At 47.2% G+C, this 26,412-nt stretch overlaps 1 long non-coding RNA gene across 1 annotated transcript in view; it reads left to right on the top strand.

Annotated features, from left to right (window-relative positions):
* LOC144762272 (uncharacterized) overlaps nucleotides 1-25,781 on the top strand; it is a 120,937-nt gene extending 95,156 nt beyond the window's left edge. The window contains exon 3 of the long non-coding RNA XR_013596072.1: nucleotides 23,240-25,781. This is a non-coding gene — a long non-coding RNA (uncharacterized LOC144762272). The remainder of the gene's footprint in view (nucleotides 1-23,239) is intronic.
* Nucleotides 25,782-26,412: the final 631 nt, after the last annotated feature.

The following is a 26,412-nucleotide window of genomic DNA, read 5'->3' as shown; positions in this document are numbered from 1 at the left end:
CTGTTCCCAGATTCTGGGACATAGGAGTGGCATATACAGGGCTGGTCCCTGTATGGTCCCGAAGAAATGCTAGGGGTAGCATGAAACATGTCGACCATATCGTTCACTGAATCAACCGCATTATTGGTTGACCTACAGTGACACTAACCCCACTTTTAACATACCTGCATAGGAGCTAAATAAATTGGATAGGCCCACTAAGCACGGTATTTTTAAACTCACACACACCCACTCCACCACTATTTTTCAGCACCACACATAGTCATTCACTCTTAAGTGCTCCTGCGTAGTTCGTGAGTCGCAGCACGCCCCTTTTCGTAGAGAACTGGGATGGCCCCGTGGGGCAACCCCGGTGAGTGAGGGGACACTAGAAAGAAAGTTTTCTTTCCTGAAAGGTACACTGATCCAGTGAAGTCACATACCTACACTAGAGCTAGGTCCAAGGATCCTGAAGGTGGGATCCACACTTTTGTACTGAACCCCTAAAGGAGGTCGACCTAGTCTCTATAATCCTCCTTCTCCCTCTGTTTCTTATATGTAGAGATTTATAACATTAGTTACTTTATAATTGCCTAGGGATTTACATTTCACTGTATTAGTGCCCTGCCCTAGGAATTGTTGTATTAATTCGACAGGGGGTCCTTGTTATTTTCACTAGATTTACCCACAGCTGGTCTGTGTGGGACTGTTCTTTGTCATTTTGATCCTGTTGAGCATTGTGATTGACCATAGTAACTTTATATGTTTTTCTCCTATTAATAGACAATAGTCCTTTATGACATCTCATTCTATGTTTGAAATAGGTTATTTCTAATATTATTTTCTCAGTTGATGTGACTAGGCTCTTCTCAGTGATTTACTGATCCTTTTGTTATAAGATCTATCAGTCACTTGTTTCTAAGAATTGTTTTTGTGCAGGAAGTTGCTCCTTCCTGCACAAAAACAATCTCCCCACAACGCACGCATCCTTGCACCATGGTGCAAGGGTGCCTGCGCCAGCGCATGGCTGCAGTTTGTGCGCCAGCGCAGGGGGAAGCACAGAGATGCCTTCCTTGTAGATCTGCCCCATGTGCCTTAAATTGAGAATACCGAACGAGAATTCCACCTCTGTAGAAATACTTCTCTTATTTAATATCTATGTTACCTCGGGCATAGAACACAATACTATGCTGGTTCACATCTTCGATTTAATTGATTCTACTTTAGATTCAGAACTTAATCCGTAATTCTTCCTATTAGGAGACTTCAATGCAAAAATTTCCAATAGCCTGATTACAGCTTTTAGCAAAAATGACTCTAATGACTATTGGTTTCTCCCAAACCCAGTCTTGCCGGAGTGTATAATAGACAATAAACGAGGGAGAATATTACAACCTCTGGTCGGTGGAATCAATGGAGTAATTCTAAATGGTAGGACAGAAGGAGATGTCCCTGCACAATTTACAAGAAGGGGAGTTACTGGACAATCCATTTTAGATTACATTGTTTGCAGTTATGGTTTATTTCAGAGAACACAACACTTAAGTATTAAATTTACTCAAAGTAGTGATCAAACAATTCTAATATTAAACATTTAGCTGTTTCTCCCTTCTTCCTTTCTCTACTTGGTCTTTATTACAAATGAATGGAGATTCCCTCGTAGCTAATAAGAAGGGCAGAGTTATTTGGAATACCGCAGGAATGAAGACGCTGAATGATTTGATTATCTCACGACAGCTGCTCCAATTCAAAAAGAAAATAATCCAGTTTAAAATTTTGAACCATCACTTTTGGCAGTAGTTCAAGCCATTCAGCATTTTTTGGCACCCGATTTAAAATCAAAACTGCCCAGTAAACCATGCAATCCTACAGGTAATATTGCAAAAAGGTTAAACAGTTTAAAAAGACAGCAATTTCTTAGTTTCTTTGATTTCAGGAAAAAAGAAATTTCAAAGTTACCACTATAAAAAGAGAATCTATGGATAAAAAGTGAGTTGATTTGCAGTTAGCAATCACAAACAGTTTTTGCGTATAATAGCAAAAGCAACCGGAGCCCAAAAACTTCCTACGGCAAACTCGGTCTCTTAAAATGACTGGGAAAAGTATCTCCTAGAGTTCTATAAGGCAAACCCGGGAGAACCCTGCCAAAGAACTCCTTGGAAATTGATGAATGGTCAAGAAGAAGAAGATGTTATGTTATGTTATACTGGGGTTTTATATAGCGCACGGCTACTCAAAGAGTGTCCCGGCGCTTTGTTTTGCAAGCTATCTACAACACAACAGATAAAAACAGAAAGGAAACCGTCAGAGCACAGAGAAAAAAACTAAGAGGTGAAAAGCCAAGTTTTGAGCCCCTTCCTAAAGGCCAACAAGTTTGGAATACTGCGCAGGGCCATTGGCAGCTTATTCCACAATTGGGGCGCCAGTAGTCTAAAAGAACGGCCACCAATGCGTGCCCTCTTCACACGAGGCACTGCCACAAGGAACAGGGATTCAGACCTCAGCGACCTGACTGGATGGTAGAAGGTCAATCTTTTTTGAAGATATTTCGCACCGGAGGCGTGCAGGGCTTTGTGCGCCAGAGTCAGAATCTTAAAAATTATCCGTTTCCGGACAGGCAGCCAGTGCAGTGCCTCCAGGAGACCCGAGGCTCTAGCACGGCGAGATAGTCCAAAGATGGACCGGGCTGCAGAGTTCTGGACCACCTGTAACCGTTGAAGCAGATATTCCGGCAGGCCGAGATAGAGAGCGTTAGCATAATCAATTCTCGAGCCAACTATCGCCTGCACGGTGATCTTCCTGTGTTCCTGAGATAACAGAGGGAGGAACTTACGCAACATCCGGAGCAAGCCGAAACAGGTGCCCGTGAGACCAATTACCTGTGAGCGCAGAGTGAGGCCGTTGTCAATCTTGATCCCAAGGTTTTTCGCCACCTGGGAAGAGCTTGCTGGTGGAAACATGTTCTCAGGCCACCACACTTTCCAGTCCGGATCCGAACTGCACCCGAAAAAGAGGACCTCAGATTTATCCGAGTTGCACTTGAGGCTATGATGTTGAAACCACTGAAATACAGCCTCAAGGCAACCCTGGATCCTACCTCCATCGAAATCCGCACCTCTCTCACAGGTGAAGAGGAGCTGGGTGTCATCAGCGTAGGAAACGATCAGAGCCCCGAAAGACTCCGCCAGAGCCGCCAGAGGGGTCATAAAGATGTTGAATAGAGTAGGGCTCAGTACTGAGCCCTGGGGAACCCCGACACCCAGTGGCGACATCTCGGCGGAGCAGGCGGAGGCCCAGACCGTTTGTCGACGGCCTGCCAGGAATGATCGAAACCACTGGAGCACCGTCCCCCCGAGACCAATCTCAGAGAGTCTTGCAAGGAGGCCCTCATGGGGGACGGTGTCAAAGGCCGCCGACAGATCTAACAACACCAGCATCGCCCTGCCACCCGAGTCCAGCACCTCCTTGATCGCCTCCGAAACTTCCAGGAGGGCAGTCTCGGTGCTAAGATTGGCGCGGAAACCCGATTGAGTGGGGTGCAGTAGACCATGGGACTCCAGATAGTCGGCCAGCACCTTGTGCACATGCTTTTCAATGATCTTCGCGAAAGCAGGCAAGAGCGAAATAGGCCTGTAGTTTGCCAACACCTCCACATCCAAACCGGGTTTTTTGAGCAGGGGGATGATCATTGCCTGCTTCCAGGACTGGGGAACCACACCCTGTACAAGAGAACAATTCAACAGAGGGTTCACATATGGATTAATGATAGCTGCCATTTTTCCAAAAACTTGGCAGGGCAGGCGTCCCGGGGAGAACCTGATTTGAGACAAGCCATCAGATCAAGTGAGGCGGTCATAGAGAGAGGGGGGAAAGTTGACAGGGCCACACCTGCACTAGGCAGGGTGGCAGCAGCATTCTCCACCCAGCAGGCCGCCTCAGGTCCCTGCACAGGGAAAGAGTCTTGGATCGATTGGATCTTAGAAGTGAAAAAATCCGCGATCGCTCTGACCCAAGGGGCAGGAGGGGGGGTCTGCGTCGATGCACTGCGTGAGGTCGTAAACTCTCGCACAATAGCAAAAAGCTCCTTACAAGAATTGGAGGCAGCTTCGATTTTACTCGCGAAGTAAGCCTTCTTCGCAGAAAGGATATCACGATGGTAAACTTTCACCAAGGACCTGTATGCAAGCTTCGCTGACGGGTCGTATTTCGCGCGCCATGCTCTTTCCGCGACTTTACATTGTCGACGTGAAGCCGCCAACGCTTCCGTAAACCATGGGGCGGATGCACCTTTATCAGGTTGGCGCGAAGGCCTCAGAGGGGCAAGATCATTTAACCTTTCTGCGAGCCAGGTCTGAAAACGCCACACATCCTCATCAAAATTCCCCATCGGGGCATAGGGATGGTCCGCGCACGACTGTGCCAGTAGTTCCGGAGTGACCCAGTGAAGACCCCTAAATCCCTGGAAGGCTTGTCGAGGGGCACCGGAGGGCTTCCTGACTTCCAGAAGAAAGAATTTAACCAACCTGTGGTCAGACCAAAGCACCTGAATGGGAGCAAGCATCTCTATAGGGGTCGTAGAGAATGTCAGGTCCAGGGTGTGTCCTTTCTCATGAGTCGGCCCGACGTAATAAGGCACCAGGCCCAGAGGGGCTGTAACATCCAGCATTTTAATAGCGTCGGCATCTGTTTCCACGTCCATGTGGACGTTAAAGTCCCCAGCGACTATACAGTGCTCTGACGTAAGTAGCAGCGATGAGGCTACCGACTGGAGCTCTTCAAAAAAGGAGCCCGTGGGCCCAGGGGGTCGATAAACCAAGAGGCCTTTCACGGATTGGTGTGGTGAAAGGACAATGGAAAAGGCGAGGGATTCACAATCCTTAATCGCATCAGAGGGAATGATGATGCAAGTGGCACTTTTGTTTACTATCAGTGCCCCCCCACCTCCGCGCCCCTTCAGTCTATCCTGCCTGAAGATATTGTAATCAGGCGGGATAGCTGTGGCAATATCTGGGTTGGATGACTCGCCAAGCCATGTCTCGGTGAGCATCAGAAACAATGGTTTCTCAGACTCCAGCAGGTCAAAAATATCGAGAGCGTGCCGGCCGAGAGATCGCGTATTAAGCAGTAGGCAAGTATGTTTAACACTAACTGCCTCCTTCTGCAGAGCGCCGGCCAGATGTTTCTGAGGGCGCCAACCACACTCCGGGCAGCACCTCTTACCCCTGTGACGTGCGGGAAATACCGTACAACAGGAGCCAGAGGTCTGTTGCCAGGAGCGAAGCTCCAAGCCCGAATAATGGAGCATAATGCACCGCTATACAAACACAGTGCACACAGTAGGCCAGTCCTACCCGTCGCCTCGGAAGCCTCCGGAACGCTGACGGGCACAGACGGGCAGGACTCTGGCACGACTCAGGCGCCGATCAGGCGCTACCGCTGCGCGTCACCGCTGCGCGGGTCACGCGAGCATTAAGTAGGGCACAGCTGTGAATGAGACAAGCGCTAGAGCGCTCAATCCAATGGCACACTCGCCACTAGCCACCCCAAGATGGCCGCCACGCGCCGAAAACGCTAGCCAAGAGCTCACAGATCCGCTCAAAACGCGGTGAGGGGCACTATTATTGTGCAAGTGTGTGGGCGGTGTATCCAAATTTAAAAACAGGGCGAAATACAAAGAGGATGCAAAACAGATAAAAAAACGGTAAGTGGGATAAGTGCCCCGACGGAGTAACAAAGATCATACATTAGGCGTTCTAGATCATCATCAGCGATTGGTCTAGATAAGATCCCTGTTATAGTCCTTAAAAGCAATTCTGAAGCCTAGAACAAATATTTTGTGCCTTTATTCTGCCATGTATATAAAACTGCTCAAATTTCAAAATCGTGGACTGGGAGTATTGTCATTCCCATTCTGAAGAAGGGCACAGGACTTTCTCCGAGCAATTACAGACAAATAGCTCTGTCGGACACAACTGGAAAGATCTGCGCCGGAAGGCGTTCTGGACCATCTGAATGACTGGGCCTTTTCAAGGGGATGATTCCAATGGCCCAGGAAGGATTCCTTCCAAAGCACTACGTCATCAATAACATCGGACTCCTACAATCACTAATTGATAAATACGTTGTAATGAAGTCACAGATAATATATAGTTTAGTTGTAGACTCCTCTACAGCTTTTGACCGGGTAGATAGATCCTGTCTATGGAGGAAGCTGATGAAAATGGGGATCCCTGTTGCCTCATTAAGATTCATTGTAGCCCTGTATACTGCTACGTGGTGTAGAGTGCAGATGGGAGGAGAAAAGGGCCTAACTGATAGTACCTCTACCTCGAACGGCCTTAAGAAAGGCTGTTTATTAGCAGCCTTACTCTTTTACCTGTATGTAAGTGACTTATCGGAATGTCTAGAAGGTATAAAGAATTCCCCATCCAAAATACCTTCTTATGAAATACATACCTTAATGTTTGCCGACGATATTGTCATTTTTGAGTTAACCCCGATCGGTCTACAACATATTTTAGATGCTCTTTTCGCTTACACTGACTAAAACTTCTTGAAAATAAATATTTCAAAGACAAAAGTGGTCTCTTTTAGGGGAAAGAAGCACCATATCCTCTTTACTTGTAAACTATGTGGTAAACAAGTAGAGACGGTAAAGGAGTATGTATACTTAGGGAGAATATTGTCACAGACATTGGAAAATAACTCTCATCTACGCCACTTAGAATCAAAAGCTACATACCATGTTAGTGCTTTAAAAAGTGTGTTCACTGATTCAGGAAAGAGACATTTCCAATTGTTTGCTCAAATGTGAAGGGAAATGTATACGGAAAATAACTAATACTAGTGAGGATACTCCAGTTCAGGCTCTTTGATTAGAATTGTCACTGATGAGTGTATACAATCGCTCTGGCCTATACAATTAGGTGGGCATATAATATGCTACATGCAGAAAAAGATACAGAAAGAACCTTACTAAAATTTGAAACCTTTAAGGGTGGTTCGGGTGATAATACATTTAACAAACTTCTTGCAAAAGCTCTATCACACTTTAAAGTGTACAACAACACTCTTACAAACCTGGTCATGGGCCCACTTGAAATTCTTTTTAAAAATATGACCCCACATCTTAGTTTTGAATTAGATTCAGCTCATTGTTCACAGCTATCTCATTGTAGGTTTTATTCTGTTTCTCTCCAATAAAAGTTATACCAGAAATATTTTTAATTTACTCTCGCACATAGTCTTCGACGAAGCATTATTTTTCTTTGTTTGGGTATCCTGCCTTTGAACTCCCATACCAAATATTGGGATAACCCCACTAGAGATGCTTGCATTTGTATTCTTTATAATGGAGGGAAACAAGATCTAGCTCACATGATAGATATTTGTCCAAATAGAGAGGTAGTAGCAGCTCGGCATAGATTTTTACATCCTATACATTTTAGAAATAATGTACTTGTTGTGAAGGATCTGATGGCTCTTATTTATTCTCCACCAAATTAATTTGTTTGCAGTAATTTCTATAATTTGTTTTCATCTTTTTTACTATTGTATTAGTATTTAATGTATTTATGGTCTTCATGTAAATTTACTAATGCCTGTTCTTTTTTACTATTCTTATTGTTGACCTCAGCAGAGGTCTAAATCAATTGATAAATAAAATTTTAAAAAATACGTGGAACTGGGGCGTGGCCAAGGCGGCGAGCATGGCGGACGCGGCTTGAGCGAGCTCCGTCCCGCCGTTTCATCCTCCGTCTCATATCCTTAATTCCCCTGCCCGGAACGAGCCCTGAACCACGGTCCCAGCAGTCGGATCGGACAGAGGTGCCCCGGCAGCGTTTTGGGAGCTGAGGCTGTCAGCGGAGCGAAGGCGGAGGCCCCGTGGTGGCGCGGCCTGCTGCCGAGCATAGAGTTTGGCGCCGCCGGACAGGAGCTCGGCGCAGCCGGCGGAGCAGAGGAGCGGGGGCCGGCCCGCGCTCGCGGAGCTTGGGCGGACGCGGTGTGCCCGGCGGCTCAGCGAGGGACAGCTTCGGGGCTGACGGCGCGGTGCCGGAGAGGTGAGGAGTGCGGCAGCGGCCGGGCGGGCCCCGCTCGGCGGTCAGATCGGACCGGGGGTCCGCGGCAGGCCGGCGGTTCATCTCCCGCCCTGTGACTCCCCTCGCCTTGCTCAGGGTCTGCATTCACCCCCGGCACTCACTTGGAGAGGGGCAACGAACAGTGACTGAGGATGGCAGCAGCATTTAAACAGCGCCTCTCACGCAGTACACTGTGGCCTTCCCTCCCCCCCCCCCGCGCCACGGACACTGTAAGGCAGGCGCGGAGCCCTCTGGGGGCTGGGGGCTGGGGATTTACCAACTGGCAGTGCGGTGGCATCAGTGAGGGGCATTACGCCAAGACCCGTGGCCGGGGCCGCCAAACCCTATAATTGACGTTGTCCTGTGGCCGGGCCGAGCGGCGGGGGAGCGTGGTGGTGGGGCCCCTGGAGTGAGGCCTGCAATTCTGTGTGGCTGCGGCTGCCCCGGCCTGCCTAGCCCAGAAGGAGGATGCGAGGCCACTGGCACCAAGGAAAAGGCGTAACGCCAGCGGAGTCAACTGAGGGCAGCCACTTATACCCGGATTGCAATTCCAGTGATGTCCGGGCCCTGGTGCTTCTATCAGCAGGCGGCCATGACACGGGGTGCCAACAGTGGTCATACCTCAAAGCAAGGAGCGATTGACAAGTTTACGGGGCCGGCTGGGGGTGCCGGAGCGGCGGGGGGCCCTCCACCGCCCGTCCCCGACAATGCCGCCCTAATGGCAGCGATCACTCAACCAGGGACATGCTTGACGCTAAAATTGGGGCGGTTGGAGCTGACGTCACGTTACTGCGCCAGGATTTGCGCAACGCAGTTGCTCGTATCACGGAAGCGGAGACGAGAATCACTGGTGTGGAGGACGATGTCTCGACCCTGAAGAAGAGGGTGGCCAACCTGGAGGGGATTCAGAAGGGCCTGGCGCTGAGGGCTGAGGACGCGGAAGGGCGTGCTCGGAGAAACAATCTACGCTTTGTGGGTTTTCCGGAGGGCTGTGAGAAGGGCGACTTGGAGGCCTTCCTAACCCGCAGGTTGGAGGGATGGCTCCCTCCGGAATCCCTTTCGCGATGTTTCATTGTGGAACGGGCGCACCAAGCACTGACCCAGAAGCCACCGGTGGGGGAACGCCCGAGACCGGTGATAGCCCGGCTGCTCAACTACCACGACCGCGACACGATCCTGCGGCAAGCGCGTCTGAAGGAGCCTTTGCTGTTCGAAAGCCACAAAATTCTAATATTCCCGGACTATACAAGGCTGGTTCAGCGCCAACGCCAATCCTTTGCGGAGGCCAAGGCGCGACTGCGGGGATTGAACATCCAGTATGCTTTGCTCTATCCGGCTCGCCTGCGGGTGGTATTTCAATCCAAGACCCAATTCTTCAACACCCCGGAAGAAGTCTTTGCCTGGACTGATGAGACTGTCCGGATCAGGGTACACACTCCCCCTGGTCGAGACTCGGATGCATCCTCTACCAATGGGCCCCCTCGGACCCCGCGACGGTCACGGAGCAGGAGCAACTGGAGATCTCGCACCAAGAAACATCCTCCCTCGGAAACTGGAACGGCCGGGGCCGATGGGACATCAGGCTCTCACCCCCGACATCATAGGCTCCGAGGGTTTTGGCAGACTGTCTAACAGGAGTCGGAGGGGTGGCTGCGCTACTCCTCAACGTAGACGGCGTTTGCAGACTGCAATATGAGACACCGGCTGAACAAGTAACTTTGTGGTTTGGGAACCGGGCGGGGGATGACATAAGGAGGGCGGACTCGACCCCTCAGTTTAGAAGGGTTTGTTAGTGGGGGGTAGGTTGGGACTGCGTGGGTAGTTTTTTGGGGATCCATTGGGATAGGGAGCGCCGGACCTCCCGTTGGGGGCTGGCGATGGCCTACACCGCGACAGGTACTTCAATGTTGTTGAGGTATAGGGTGAGGGAGGATGGGGTGTTTGGGGGGTTGTTGGGACTGGGGGAACCGGGGAGGGGGGGTGTTGTGCGGGCGGTTGGATGGGGGGGAGGAGGGGGGGTTGTTGTTGGGGGGGTAGCTAGGATAGACACAGTGTCTGCGCGCAATTGGCAACAACGATGTATGTGTGTGAGGCTCCAAAAGCCTGGGTCATTGCTCTTTCTCCCCATTGACTATGGCTGACGTCCAGGGAGTGGGCCGTCCGCAGGAGATGCTGCGGGTGGTGAGCTGGAATGTCCGGGGGATGCTGGACAAAATCAAAAGAGGGGCGGTGTTGAGGCTGGGGAAAAGGGAACGAGCAGACGTTCTCCTCCTGCAGGAGACGCACCTCCAAGGCTCTAAGGGCCAGATGTAGGTAGGGTTTTACCGGTCGGTAACGGCCGAATTCGGCCGTTACCGACCGGTAAAAGGATTTTGAGATGTAGGGGGCAAATCGGTAAATTTACCGTTCGGTAAATTTACCGATCGGTAATGTTACCGAATCTGTAAATATACCGGTCGGTAAATTTACCGACCGGTATTTTTACAGATTCGGTAAAATTGATATGTAGGTGGGACTCTTATGAGTCCCACAAGGCCTAAGAAATCGGTATTTTACCATCAAATTCAATTTGATGGTGAAATACCGATTCAGGTGTGCATGCACATGTGTGCATGCACACCTGTGCCATATGACAGGCAGACCTGCCCATAGGGCAGGTCTGCCTGCCATATGGCCCCCGACCCTTTTTTGGGGGTGCTAGAGGGTGTCAAAGTGACACCCCCTGCACCCTTGTCAAAATCGGTATTTACCGAATCGGTAAATACCGACCGGTAATGCCCCATTCATTCCTATGGGCTTCAAAGCCCATAGGAATGAATGGAGCATTACCGGTCGGTATTTACCGATTCGGTAAATACCGATTTTTACCGAATCGGTAAAATACACATCTGGATGGACCTACATGTCCACCCTTCATATTTACCGATTCTTAATTACCGAATCGGTAAAATTCGGTAATTAAGAATCGGTAAATATTTTTTACCTACATCTGGGCCTAAAACCCTCAGCTTACAGCGGTACGGCTATCAGCAAGTGTTTCATGCAGGCTTTGCGCGAGGGTCCCGAGGGGTGGCGGTTTTGGTGCATCGCAGGCTCTCCTATGTGCATGAGACGCAATGGGTCGATGCCCATGGTAGATATGTGTTTGTTAAGGGTACGATTGGGGATGAGCCGATGGTTTTTGGTAGTGTATATGCCCCACCCCCGCTGCAAGAGGCGCTCATTGAAAAGCTGTTTGAGGTGTGGGTCGAGATCCCGAATGTCTTGTCGATTGTGGGAGGTGACTGGAATGATGTGATGGATGGACGGATGGACCGCTATAGACCCGGTGGGGGGCTCCCGGTAAGCGCCCCTACAAGACTTAGCGGCTTGGCTCAGGGAATGGGATGGGTGGATGCGTGGCGATACCAGCATTCCCAAAGTCGCGAATACTCCTATGTCTCGGCTGTTCACGGGTCCTTCTCCAGGCTGGATTACTTGTTCATTCCGTCTCCCTGGATGGCGAGAGTTGCCTCCACGTCTGTGCTCCCTCGTGGGGTCTCGGACCACTCTCCGGTGACGCTAGATCTTTCCTTGAATAAGAGGCGACAGCCCTTCCGGTGGCGCTTATCTGCATGGCACTTGCAACAAGACCACTACCGGACACATATCCGGGAGGCCATTTCTCACTATTGGACTGAAAACGATGGGCCTGAAACGGACGCCGTGGCCCAGTGGGAGGCCCTGAAACCAGTAATCAGGGGTGTTGACATTGCCTGGTGTGCAGGAGCCCGCAGGACCCGTAAAAAGGATATAGAGGACGCGGCGAGGCGGGTTGGGGACTTGGAGAGGGACTGTAGCACTAGCGACACGGTTCGGGCGGTCGGGCAGCTGCTATTAACACAGCAGTCATATTCGTCCCTGTTGCTGAACGAGGCGCGCCAGCTATGGCTGGCTACGCAGAGTAGAATCTATCAGTGGGGGGACAAATCCAGTACCATGCTCTACAGACTCTGCCAACACACTTTCCAGGCTCAGACTCTGCCGGGTATTCGCGACGAGCGGGGTAATCCCGTGTCGGCTCCGGAGGACATAGCGGCCAGCTTCGCACAGTACTATGCAGCCCTGTACGCCCCCCGGGAGGTTCTCCCACCGGAGGACGTGGATACATTTTTGGCAGACCTTCCGCCACGTGCGCTCTCGGATGAGGGGCGCGATCAGTTGGAGCTCCCCCTCACATTGGAGGAGCTGGGTGTGGCACTTGGGGAGTTGAACACTGGAAAGGCCCCTGTCCCTAACGGGTTCCCGTGCGAATTCATGAAGTCCTTTCATCTCCAGCTGGAGGTGCGATATAGACTGGCATTAGAGGCGGCCAGGGAGCGAGGTCGCCTCCCGGCGGACTGGCGACATGCTGAAATTGTTGTCTTCTGCAAGCCCGGGAGACCCCCCGAACATCACTCATCGTATAGGCCGATTTCCCTTTTAAATTTTGAGGCGAAGATCTTAGCGAAGGCCCTGGCCAATCGCCTCCTTCCTTATATCACTAACTTAGTCCACCCCGACCAGGCAGGGTTCATGCCCCATAGGGCGACGAGACACAATATTCGCCGCGCGCAGGTAGTGGTGGAGACGGCCCGGGCTGCTGGGATACCGGCGGCGCTCCTGTTAGCCGACATTGATAGAACGTTTGATTCCCTCAGTTGGGTTTATCTCCAGGCGCTTTTGACCCGCCTCAATCTTGGGCCTCGCTTTCTCTCATACCTACGGCTGCTATATACGGACCTGACGGCGTCTGTGAGAGTGGCGGTAATGGTGTCTGCCCCCTTTTCTATCGGACGGGGTACCTGGCAAGGCTGCCCCTCTCTCACCCTATCTATTTGCGTTGGCCATGGAGCCGCTGGCGGCGTGGGTGCGGATGGATGCACAGCTGCGGGGACTCGAATGGGAGATGGGCCCGTCAGATCGCATTGCACTCTACGCCGACGATGTCCTCTTCTTTCTTACGGACATAAATAGGTCTGGGCCTAGGGTATTGGAAATCATGCGCGTCTTCGGGGAGGTATTGGGCCTACACTTAAACGTACGGAAATCCACGCTGTGGGTGCTGGGAGGGGGGGAAAGGCAGGGGCTCTGGGCATCTATGTTACAGGAGGCGGCTGGCGGAATTAGATACCTGGGCGTCTTTCTGACTGAAGTCTCAGGTGTGGCCTGGGCACAGAATGTGGTGCCCGTATGGGACCGAGTGCGATCAGACATGAAAATCTGGTCCAGGATGCCCCTGAATATTTACAACCGCTCGGCGATATTCAAAATGGTGGCCCTCCCGCGCCTCCTCTATCAGCTGCAAAACTACCCGTATCCCATTGCGCCGCAGTGGTTCCGCCAAGTGAACTCGGCGCTGAGTCAGTTTCTTTGGGCCGGAGGAGTGGCGAGAGTGGCTCTTCGCACCTGCTTTCTTTCCACTTATTGTGGGGGCCTGGCCACCTCGGACATTTTGTCATACTACCAAGCGTCCCAACTGCTGGTACTGAATGAATGGTGGTATGGAGACCGCAATGACCCGGCCTACGCCCTTGAACGATACCTGATGGACCCGGACACTTTGCATACTATTCTATATTCGGCGACGGTCAGGAAGAGGCTTCCCGTGGTCACCCAAGTGATCTTCTGGGTGTGGCGTGGAGCCCTGCGCCGCATGGGGTGGTGGAATAAGCTAACGAGAGAGACTGCGTTGTGGCAGAACGGGCGGCTACCGGCACTAGCGTACCTACGGGGATTTCGGGGCTGGGACGCCATCGGCATCTCCACACTGGGGCATGTTATGACAGGCACAACCCTTAAGTCGTTCCAGGCTTTGAGTGAGGAATATGCTATGCCTAAAACCCAATTTTTCAGGTACCTGCAGCTGCAACATGCTCTATCCCCCTACCTGGTAGGTCTGGAGTCATTGCCTGAGTTTAGTCCCATTGAGGCTAAGGTGTTTATGGGGGAATTGGAAGAAAAGAAAATTTCTAACATATATCAGACCCTGGTTACGCACTGCTCCTCTTCCCTCGACAAACTGCGCTCTGTGTGGGAGGGGGATGTTGGGGCTTTCGAGGAAGAGGACTGGAGGGAGGCCCTGGAGGCCCCGAGGGGCGCGGCGATAGCCATGAGATTGCGATTCATTCAATTTAAATACTTGCACAGGGCCTATTATACTAGAGACCGACTGTGGAAGGCTGGTTTGATTGCCTCCCCTGAGTGTTTGAGGTGCGAACGGGCGGTGGGTACATTTCTCCACACAGTATGGTCGTGCGAGAAGCTGTCGAGGTTTTGGATGGGTGTCTGGAATTGCTTGTCTGAAGTGTTGGGCTGGGACCTCCCCCGATCGCTGCAGCTAGGGCTGCTACATGTCATGGAACAAGTTGGGGGCAACATTTATAAACGTCACCTGTTAGTCCTGGGCCTCGTAGTGGCCAAACGCGATATAGCCCGGGCCTGGAAGGATCCCGGAGCCCCCTTGCTGGAGGTGTGGAGGAGGGGTTTGGACCATTGTATGGGGCTGGAGCGTCCAGTGTTTGAGGCCAGGGGCTGCCCCCGGAAGCACTTTAAGATATGGAAGCGATGGGCGGAATATAGGGGGCTGTGGCTGGAGCCTCCCGAGCCGCAAGACGTTGGAGCAGAACATTTACTAGTGGACCGTGGGTGAAACGGAGCACACACTGTTAGTGAAACGATAACTTATGCCATTGGTCTATGTAGACGCTGTGTGGGGGTGCGGGGGGACCCGGGAGGGGAGTAGGGAGATGGGAGTTGGGGGGGGGTTTCTCTTACCAAATGCTGATCGGACAGAATGTATAAAATGACTCATTATTTGCTCACCGGTCCTTTGGGGTGTTGAGGGACAGTGTCCCGTATGTAACTCGTCAGCAAAATAACAATAAAATGTGTTCTGAAAAAAAAAAAAATACGTGGAACTCACACTTGTCTGCATTCTAAGTCTTCGGCAAGTGAACTACATACTTGGGCAAGAGTTCTATTGTGTTCTTTTTGTGTAGCTCCGAAAAACAATATGTCATCGCTGTAATTAAAACACATTCATAACAGTCTGTATTATACATCGAATGAAGTCTTGAAACTGTTCTGCAGCGGATGACACACCAAAATGTAATCTTTTGTATCAAAACAGACAAACGTGTAGAAAAGGTTGTAATGTACCTGCAATCTTTTTCAAGATCTAACTGATGGTATCCGTTAGTTAAATCAAGATGAGAGAAGACCTTTCCTCCATTTAATTGTGTTATCATGTCAGCAATGTGTGGACGTGGAGGTTTTTCAATTGCCTTGTTAGCCTGACGTTTGTCAATGCATATGCGTACAGCTCCTTCACTCTCCTTTTTGGGCACTACTACTGTGGCAGAAACCCATGGCACTGAACCAGTAGAACGCTCATTAATATTATGCCTAAGTAATGATTTAAGTTCTTTCTCAACAACTTATTGCAAATGAAAAGCAATTCAACTATTTTTTTGAGCACCAGGACAGACGTCCTCTTTAATATGCAACTTTACTTTCATAGTATTAAGCTTTCCTAAACCATGAAATAACAAAGGAAACTGACTTTGTATTTTGTGGTGAGCATTCATGTTGAAATGAGCAGAAACCAGTCCCATATCAGCGGCTGTGCTGAAACTTAGTAGACTGGATGCAGTGCCTTGAAGTGCATGGATGGGTGCTTGTACCTTTTGTTTTCTTGTGTTTAATTTTTGCTACAAATTAACCCTGGCTTATTAAGGGCGTAGATGCAGCCCATGTGCACACTTTGTTTTGGATGGCATAAGTTGCAGTAAAGGAGCTAATTAATTGTATTTCTCCTTAGGCATAATGTTTATTGATGCACCACTGTTGATAATGAAAGGTATCGAACAGCCATTTAATTTTTAGTGTAATTTTGGGAAAATGTTTGAAAGGTTTGATGCTTTGGCAGGTCGATCTTTCTTTGAATGACATTGTTATTCACAAGCCGACAGTCCAAATTGCTTACACTTTTCTGAGTTAAACAACAACATGGCACAATCATTTTCTTCACTCTCACTTGATATTGATACAGAAGAACTGTTTGATGTTGATTTGGATGACGATCAACATCATTCAGTGTCCATTTTGTCTTAACTGATGTGGCCACTTGGCCTTGTGACTGCGCGTCGAACATTGATTCTGGAAGTTTTCGGTGGCCATTTTGTTTTCACGCCATGATGCACTTGTATTTCTCTTGGCTTTTCAAACTGTCAAGAAATGGTTCTCCTTCCCACAGCCTACACAGACCTGACCAAGAGTGGGACATCTACCCTTCATGTGCAAATAAAAATTCACATCTAAATCACAACTTCTTTTAGTGGGCAGACATCACCTTGTGTCCTGCAGTCTTTGGCTTTGGCTTACTTTTCACACTCATCTCCAGCCTCCAGCCTCCCTGTCGGCAGCTTGTCTATTGGCACGCCCTTCAGCTCTGGCAGCCATTAACACTCGCTCCAGATTAGGAGTTTCTCTCAGTACCTCGTCTGAATCAATCTAACACCCATCCATTAATAACTCTCATACGCTTAACTTCTTCATCATTAAATTCATTGAACTTACAATGTCAGATGAGTGTGTTAATAGTCTCCACAAATTCATCAATGGTTTCACCAACTTTCTGGCATTCCTGGTTGAAGATGTATCTATCGTAATCAACACTTGGATTTAGATTGACTTTAAGAGTCAACACATCTTTAATCTGACAATATGTGACTTCTTTATCAGTTCATGGCACTCTCTTTATGACTTTTTTTAACACCGTCACCAGTAAGATATTTGAGATACTTGATAATCTTTTTATCAGACTCTTCAAGTGAATTAATGAAATCATCAAATGTCTCTATCCATGCATTCCATCAATCGCCAATATTTTGGATATTGGTGGTATTGAATGGTGGTGGTGGTTTCAGGGAAGCGGCAGCTTTGTAGACAAGTGTGGAACTTACTGAGACTGTGTGTAGATCGCTGTAGCTTGGTTTATGTGACTCAACAGTGTGGCCTTGCGAAGTGCTGGCCTCGGAATCATCTTGTCTTCCGTCTCCGCCAGCTGAAATATTTCACTATTCTGAAGATATTCGGAGACTGTGGTGATCGTCGCACTCTTGTCAAACACAACCTCTGTGCTTGATCTGGGTTGCGGCACCTGGCGCTGAGGTCATACCGGTTCACTTTACTCAGGTGCTGGTAAATAGTTGTTTTATCCTTAGGCATCTTTAAGCACGCTCTTTCTCTTCACCACTTTCTAATTGTAACACTATCTTGCAATTTGTGATTATCAATAGCTGCTCTTTAAAAACCTGTCTTTATCTGCCTTTAGCATTCATGCTTTGGATTACATATGACTGTATCTTGCATAGCAGCACGGTACCTTTATGTATGGTCTGACAAGCAGGTTCTTGTCATCAATACAAAGATTTTTTTGCAATACTTTTGTCGTTTTTAACTTCTTTAGGGCGGCTGGAGTTGTGCTTTGACTCCACATGTGTTAAGAATTGATTCCGCATTTCGACTGCCAACCACATGGCACACACGAGCAGTATGCTTGGACCTCAGCACACTCTCTGGGAGAGCACAGTTGATCCTCGAGTTACTTATCCCCATACTCATCACCAGTTGTAGCGTCCTCCCTAGCCTAGGTACCCACAAAGGACCACAAAAAAAGGATGGGGACTTTGGATCAGTGTCTAAATTTGAATTTAATCACAGCTAAGTATACCCAAGCTAAAGAAGGAAATATTTATTTGGCTTTTATATATCTCTCGGTGGTGTTCAATTGCGTTTCACATTGCAAATTATGGAGTATCATGAAAGACATGGGTGTGGATGAAATTATAATGTCTTTTATACGCCAATTATATTCCTAGTCTTCAGCGTGTATTAAATACGGTAATCAGGGGGAATGTACTAGATCATTCCCTTTTGTTAGGGGTGTGAGGCAGGGGTGCGTCCTGGACCCCTTCCTGTTCTCACTCTATACTAACGGCGTCAAAACAGCAGTGGATCATTCTGTAACTGATGTCCTCATGGTAAATAAGAAACGTATTCCCATATTGCTATACGCAGACAACGCTGTACTGATTGCTAGAACTGGTTTAGTGCTGCAAAAGCTTGTTAACAATTATGTTTCTTATATGGCTTCATTGGACCTCAAGGTCAACTAAACAAAAACCTATATTTTATTCACAGGGAAATAATTAAGGAAACCACCCTCTTTCTATATTGCTTCTCCTAGAGTTGAAATTACAAAGGGACAGATGTACGAGGTGCAAAATAGCACCTTGCAAATTGCGAGTCTTTTGCGACTTGCAATTTGCGAGGCGCTATTTTGCATGTACAACAGTGTTTTGACCACTGTTTGCGATTCCCAATGGGCTCGCAAATTGTGAGGCTCATTAATATTAATGAGCCTCTCGCAATTTGCGAGCCCATTGGGAATGACAGGCCCTCACAGGTATAGTGGCCTGCTCGGCTTAGCTGACCACCATGTCCGGGACTGCTGTTAAATAAAACAGTTTTTTTAAATGCACCCCGTTTTACTTAAAGGAAAAAGGGATGCTTTTTTTTTTTTTTTTTTTAAAAGAAACTTTTTGTATATTTTTTAAGGGCAGTTAGTGGTCCCTGGGACCACTGCCTGCCCTTAAATTTTTTTTAGAGAAAGTCACAAAGTGAAAGGGGTCCCCTGAGGAACCCTTCCAAACTGCAACTGCATTACCACCGTCTTGAAAAGGGTGGTCATTTGCGAGTGTTTCGCAACCGCAATTGCGGTCATAAAATATTCATACATTGATTTGCGGACGCAATTAGGAAGGGGAACGCCCCTTTCCTAATTGCAACTCGCAATTCCCTAAATAGCGAGTCGCAAATAAATTGTGACTGGCTATTTAGGAATTGTACATGGCCCTGTAGGTTTTTGCATGTGCAAATGGGTCGCAAACCCGATTGCGCATGCAAAAACGGGTGGTACATCTGGCCCAAAGTCCTTTCTATATTTGGGCGTTCTGTTTAACAGCTCGGGATCATGGGCAAATATGATAATGAATAGATGCAATGCATTAGAATAGAGCATTATGGCCATATTTCTTTCATGAAAAAGCTGGGAACAAAGCCTTTGGATCCAATTAAAAAGATATATTCTGCTAAAGCTATCGCATCAGCCACATATTGGGCATGGATTTGGGGAATAACAAAGACTGACATACTACAGCGAAAAGAAGGCGGTTTTTATAAAAAATTATTATCCCTTCCCAAAAGCTGTTGCAATTTTAAAATGCACCAAGAGTTGAATGCCCCATATATTTTAGATTTAATATTCCTTGCCCTGGTTCTATTATTGCACTCGATCTGGCGGAGAGATATAGTGGGATTAACTCAGAATATTATTAGGGATTGTTTAACTCATGAACAGACGCATAGGGTACCATGGCTTGAATATGTAAAAAAAAAAAACTGGATAAATTGGGTCTTGAATCTCACTCTAAGGACCCACTCAATTGCCATGTGATTTCTAAAGCCATAATTAAATCTCGCTCTAACACGCACAGGGGAAACAAAAGACACGCAAAACATTGTAACAAAACCATGGTAGCAATATATCTGGGACTTCCAACTATCCCTGATGAAGCGAACTCATATCTGGTTTTTGTCACAATCTTTCGCCACCGATATGAATTGGTGTAATTTACATTAAACCTTATTCCGTGCATTCTGGGCTATCATGCGGGAGTCTACTCACCTACTGAATTGCCCGTTTGCCCCTGTGATGGTACCTTCCCTCAATCTAATCTCCATGTGGTTTGTTTTATAAAATCTACGCTCATGAACATAAAAAGTATATCTTCCCCCTGCTGCGGAAATATAACTTCGTACAATCTAGCCCAGCTTTATTTTTTCTCTAAAAGCTACGTTACCCTTATGTAAGCTTCACTCTTGCTTCGTACTTATATATGGTTTTAACAAATAGGAGATTGATTACCTTATAACCTGCACTTTAATCGGAATTTGGTATTGTTCTTGCATTTTATTCTATGTATCGGATGAATTTACTATGATTTAATAGAGGGTTTTAGCTACAGTATTTTATATGATTTTTATCAGAATGTATCTATATTTAACTACTGAAATTTAAATATAATATTGAACAAGTATTGCACAATGTACCGTACTTTGATGGTCTTATTTTCTAAGATCGAATAAAGTTGATATTGGTTGATTGATTGGCTATGCCACACACTTAGCTTAGTACTAAGCGTCTTTATTTGCCTGCGTGTAACTGTGAACCAAAATTTCTAAACCAGCCTTCATTGCATTCCAGTCTGACAATTATGTAGCAGTTCTATGGACTCCATCTGGAGCCAACAGGGTTCCATCATTTCTAACTTGTTAGACACTGCAGCTGTGAATTCATATGTACTATATTGAAAATAGAAAAGTGTTTTGCAGCATACTCATCATTTCTGCAGTAAAGTAAGGCACAACTAGGGGGAGTTACGGGCAAAGCCATAGTGTAAGGCAGACAACCAGAGTGAAATGTACTGTTCAGAGTGCTGTTGGATGCAGGTACTATGATGAGGTGCAGTGTGGCTGTGGTGTTTGGGTGTGTATTGTAGAGTGCAAAGTACTGTGTGGGTTCTGTGGAATGCAGTGTGGGTGCACTGAGGTTCAATATGACCGATGTTGGATGTGGTGTACGTGCCTTGTGGCACAGTGTGGATATCGTACAGTGTAATTTCAGTAATACACTGTGAGATCTTTAGGGTGCAATGTTGGTGCTGTGGGGTTCAGTCTGCTTGATGTGCAGTTCTAGTGTGAGAGTTATCCAGTGGCTCACCAGCAACAGGTACTCCAATACCATATACTCACCTGGGCCCATAAACACACACAACCTGGCAATAACCGCTGGAGTCAAAATGTATGATTTTCTACCATTTTAAGATTAGTCACCTCATATTCTCAACTAACCTTTCACTGATCAAAAAGTTCTTTCCTCTGGTCAATGGACCATTAGTTGAACTGGTTGATGGTGAAATCACATTAAATAATCTTCTTATATTTATGAAATGACCACAGACTCAGGAAAATATTTTAAATCTTTATCTAATCAATTTCATGTGAACCACTTACAAAGTACAGTACAGTCTCGGTCACTCATAGGAAGGAAGATTCAACTAATCAATCATCAAACTCATACTTTATATCTTGCAATGACTTATGCTCAGAAAGGAGAGGATAGAGAGAAAAGAACATTGGCACTTACACGGAAATATAGTTACCTAGGATGGTGTGAAAACCAACCCCCTGGCCAAGGGGCTGGGTATGGTCCTCCGGGAAAGATCAGGCCACAAAGGCTTCAGGACAGGAATCGGGAAAGGATAGATGACCTCTCCACCACCAACGATTGCGTCGCACCCCTCTCTAACACTCTCTGCCTCCTCGAAATTCTTCCATGATCTTCTTATAAGTAAATTGATTTAAGATAAATGGTTCTGCATTCGATTCTTAATCAGTATTTCTTGTCACTCTCACAGCATCCCGAACTCTGGAGCATTCGGCAAATCTCTGTCTCTCGTTCACTCAGACAGAATTCCTGTCTCATTCTTACTAACTAACTAACGCTACCTCAATTATACCCTACAATATTCATGTACCACCCATTAATGTTTCAATCTTGTGAAACTACTAACTCTGATTGGACAGGTAAGGGGAGAATGATCATCTAAGTCTATCAGTCTATTGTTCAAAGATCCTACCCCTTCATTTTTATTCATAAATCTTTATTCCCACCCATATTCACATCTTATTAGACACAAAAGTATAATTTTCATGTGTTCGCATTCATTCGGAGGACTCTGGAACTGGTTTCCAGGGTATGTATCTTTTGCGTCCTTGGACTGTGTTCAAAAGTCACATCACTTCTTTTGGCTCAATCACACCATGCATGTGCGGAGGTCAGGTGGGTTATAGACTTTGGATTCGTACGAGAGGCCCAAATGCATACTAATAGGAAAGTCAGAAAGACAAATATTAATTTAAAAATAAAATAGTTTCACTGTATAACACCTATCTCTACTCTAATCCCATTCATTTATTTATGCTTTCCCCGCATTAGCATTCCCCGCTTGTGCTAGCTAGTTTCAGCAAAGCAGATGCTAAGCATTTGAGTTTTCAAGCAGCCATTTTAACAGCGTCTGCGCAGGCGCAAGATATTCCCTCCAAGCGACAGCTCGTCACACTGCGTAGGTACAGTTGAAGCAAGCGCAATAAAGTTTTCCCTTTAGCAGCCATTTTAGAATTTCGCTTGAGTTACTTATTAGTGAAACACGTAGGCAAGCTTCCCTGTCTTTTATGTTCAATGTTGTGCATATTAGTTTACACAATACGTATTTAATACAATATTAGAAGTTAAATGAGAGGTTTGCTTCTGAGCAAGTCTCTTTTCTAGGAGTCCTTGCTCCATCAAGAGGGTGCACTGTGTGTCTTAAGGCCTTCTGTGTGAGTACTGAAAGGTACTGTGATATTTAGTTTGAGCATGGTAAATTGCAGCATAAGTGTATGGTCTGATGTAGGAGGAGTGGCAAGCAGGGTCATTTTTTAAAACGTATAATTCATAGGGTAGCTTTGTTCATATGTATGTTACTGCAGCACAGTGTGAAGTTGTCAGCTCTCACTGATGAATTCTGTAGGACACACAAGCAGTGATTGAGCTGAACTTGACATGGTTTTTGCCTATAAGTGATCACCATCCATTAGCTCTATTTACTTATGTTTTGCACAGGTGTTTGCACAACAAAAAAGATAGCATGAATTTACTTACCATTTGAAAGGCCTGATGCGCAAAATTGCATTCTATTGCATGAGAAATAAATAAGAGTCACTGTATGTTTATATATGAGAGGGCTTCCCGGGTGAACCTCAATGGAGCACTGTATTTTACCTGCAATTCTGCATACCTTCCTTCTGGGCTCCTACAGCTGCAGGTCACAGTAGCTGTGTAGTGAGGGCCATTGAGCCATGTATGGCGGACCAGCAGGACTCTCTCTCAACTTATACTCCAAAACGTCCATAACTCATTGTAGGAGGGTGAACCTGTGCAGTCCCAGTTACACTTTTCCCTAATGCACCTGTTCTCCCTCCCTTTCTTCATGCAGGTTGGACACGATTATGGACTCCGACCGGGTGTTGGTGATGCAAGCTGGGAAGTTGGTGGAGATGGGGTCCCCTCAAGTGCTGTGTAACATGGAAGACTCTGCCTTCTACCGGCTTGTCCACAGTGAACAGCTGTAACAGGAGAGCCAATGCTGCAATGTGGAAGCAATGGTACACAAGGTTTCACTGGAGAATTGAGACCGAACTGTATTGGTTAACAGATTGACCCAATTTGATGCCTGGTCATTGACTCAGTCTGATGCCTGGTCATTGACTCCTGACCATAGAGGATAACTCTGCACTAAGTGCACCATTGTCACTGTTCCTACCATTGAAATAAACATGAACTGATCAGCTGTTGAGAGTGTCAAGGAATGAATCAGCATTGATCATGAGGCAGGCATAGTCTAGAAGGGTGGGTAGTCTGGGTAGTTGTACGTGACCTGTGGGCACACACAGAGCTCAGGTTTAAGGTTGTCTTCTTGGTACCTTCCAGAAAATTGAAACATGCAACCTTAAGGAAAGGCCAGACATGGAATATTTTGGCATTTTGGAGACGTCTGGTTAAATAATGGGGGCCTCATGAGGCCCTAGCAGCACTTTTGCGCCGCAGTAACATCACATTTTATATGTTCCAGTGGCGCAATGCGCCACGGCACAGCATCTTTATAAGGCCACTTAAATCCACTTTACGTGGCTTCTTTATGGCCTTGTAACTATGTGTCCCTTTCACGCAGAACACTTTGTGAAAGGACCGTTCCATGGGTGTTGCTATGGATGTTTTCACGCAACACCCACGGAATCTGAAGCATTCCCAGATTTACGAGAAATCGTAAACCTGGGAATGCCTCAAACTCTAATGTCACCCAAGAGGTGGCATTAGGGAGCCGCAACAAGGAGAAATTTTTTATTTTTCTATTTGTGCTGCATTCTGCAGTACACATAGAAAGAGGAAATCTCCTCTTGTGATTGATTTTGTGCAATACGGTGTGCCTTCCTGCACAAAATCAATCAGCCCCGCAAAGCAGGCACCCTTGCACAATGGTGCAAGGATGCTTGCATTTGCGCATGGCAGCCCATTGTGCACCAGCACAGGGGAAAAGGACAGGAATGCACTGTATCTCTTAGCTATGACAAATTCCTGCACTTTTGTCTTGACGTAGGGCTGACCAGCAAGATTCCTTGCAGAGCTGCCCTACTTCTAAACCTCATAAATGAGGCTGGATGTTCTATAATTTTATAATACACATTATTATGAGCTGAATTACTCCAATTCATCTGAAGCACATTAAGGCTATCCTAAATCCCCACAGTTTTTTTGGGGGGAAAGCAGGAGGTCCTCCAAATGGTAAGGATGTTAAGTAGGTTATTTATTCCATAAATATGATCCTCGTATGAAGCGCTTATTCAATTCTTCTCCACAATCTTTCAACTATCTCCACCTCTGATGACTTTTCTTGGCCTCACCCTTTTCCTCCACTGACTGTACCCATGACATCAATATCAATCTGTTTCCATGGCAAATAATGCAACATAATGGGACACTGTGGGAGGGGGGCGTGGCCAGCAATCCAAGATGGCAGATGCACTCTAGAGAGGCTCTGCACACTTGCCCCCTTTATCTAACTAATTCTGGCCCGATAATGCCATCCATCATCTGAAACGGTCCCTGAGACCTCCTGCTGCCGTCTGTCACTGGTGCTTTAGCTAGCTGGGCAGCAGAAGGCATACCTGTGGTGGAACCCCAGCTGAGCTTCATGCCTGTGTTGAGGGCAGACCACAGGCTACGGTGGCTAGCGGCACGACTACGATCAGCTGCCCCGAGTGGCTCACAGATGAGATTGAAGTGATAGCTGCCCTGGACGTCATCTAAGCTGCTGGGGCTGGGGGCGCACTGCTCAAGCACACTAGATTTGGTGTTGCGGCCCCTACAAAGGCATGCACCTGGTACCCGGAGAGTTGTGAGTGGCGGTGCTGCTTTCCTCCTGACCACGTGTCCTCCCCACTGGATGCGGTCTTGACGTTTGCCCGGTGGCCATATCAGGTCTAGGCTTGACTATGAGAGGGAGGATGGCCATCAACCATCAATAATACTTTTATTTGATTTATAATAAAATCATTAAAGGGTGGATCTTACCACCATTTGGTCAATATTTACATTTTTAAAACAACACAGAAACAGCTTCAAGTCAAAATAAAACAAAGAAGGGTAAGGAAAGAGAAAGAATATAAAATTACACAGGCTTTTCAGGGAAGTGGTCTTAGGGGAATTATGAAATTTGGAGAGGTGTTATGAATTGGATCAGGGTACGCTTTTATGATATGAAATTTCGTGGGCTTTTCAAAAGGTGGTGTAAGAGGGAAAGTAAAACTTGGGGAAGCGATGTAAGATTGGATCAGGGTGCACTTTTGTGACATGAATCGAAGTGCTAGGGAACGGGAACAAGAGAGTCCGTTAGGAAAATAAAGGTAAAGGTGGGTCCATGGGCGACTGTGTCCAGACCTATTTTTCTGAGTCCTCCTTGGTTGCAGCCTTATTTCCCAGCTCCTGAGCAGCATGCTCCAAACATTTTATGGTATTGCAAGACAGTTTTATCCAGGACCCACTGAGGCATATGATGACGGCCGCCCTGCAGGTTCTCACCTGAGCAACTCTCAAGAGTGGTAACAAAAGCACTTTCCTTAGTTTCTGAAGTGCGGGGCATATACAAATTAAATGCAGTAATGATTCTGCGCCGTTGTTACAAAGGCGGCAGTCGGAAGTTGGCCACGACTGTTGCCATTTGGGGGTGAGATCTTTGCTCACAAAGCAGCCCAACCTTAGCAAGCTTAATTTCCTTTTGTAATGGTCCCTGAAGCAGTCTTGCAAGTATGGATGAGGCTTCAAATTGATGTATGATGGCAGCTTTGTCCATTAATAGAGACGCTTGTTTGGTTGCATTGTTGGTTCGCAGTTTGAAAGCAGTGTAAGTCATGGGTGCGCGCCAAGATTCTTCCAGTGCTAATGATTGCAGCGCTTGCCTGAGGGACTTATATATTGAATTGGGAAGTCCAACCTGTTTTTCCACTTCCAGCCAGCACAGATGTGCCAGGGAGTGATCTTCTGCGTCCCTCATTCGCCAGTAATGTTTGACTAACGCTCCTTGTCTTGCCGGGAGCTGATTTGTGAGACCGT

The sequence above is a fragment of the Lissotriton helveticus genome, chromosome 6 (assembly GCF_964261635.1).
Source record: "Lissotriton helveticus chromosome 6, aLisHel1.1, whole genome shotgun sequence".
NCBI classification, from domain to species: Eukaryota; Metazoa; Chordata; class Amphibia; order Caudata; family Salamandridae; genus Lissotriton; species Lissotriton helveticus.
The sequence above is the reverse complement of the archived record's forward strand: the minus strand, read 5'-3'. Positions and strand labels throughout refer to the sequence as shown.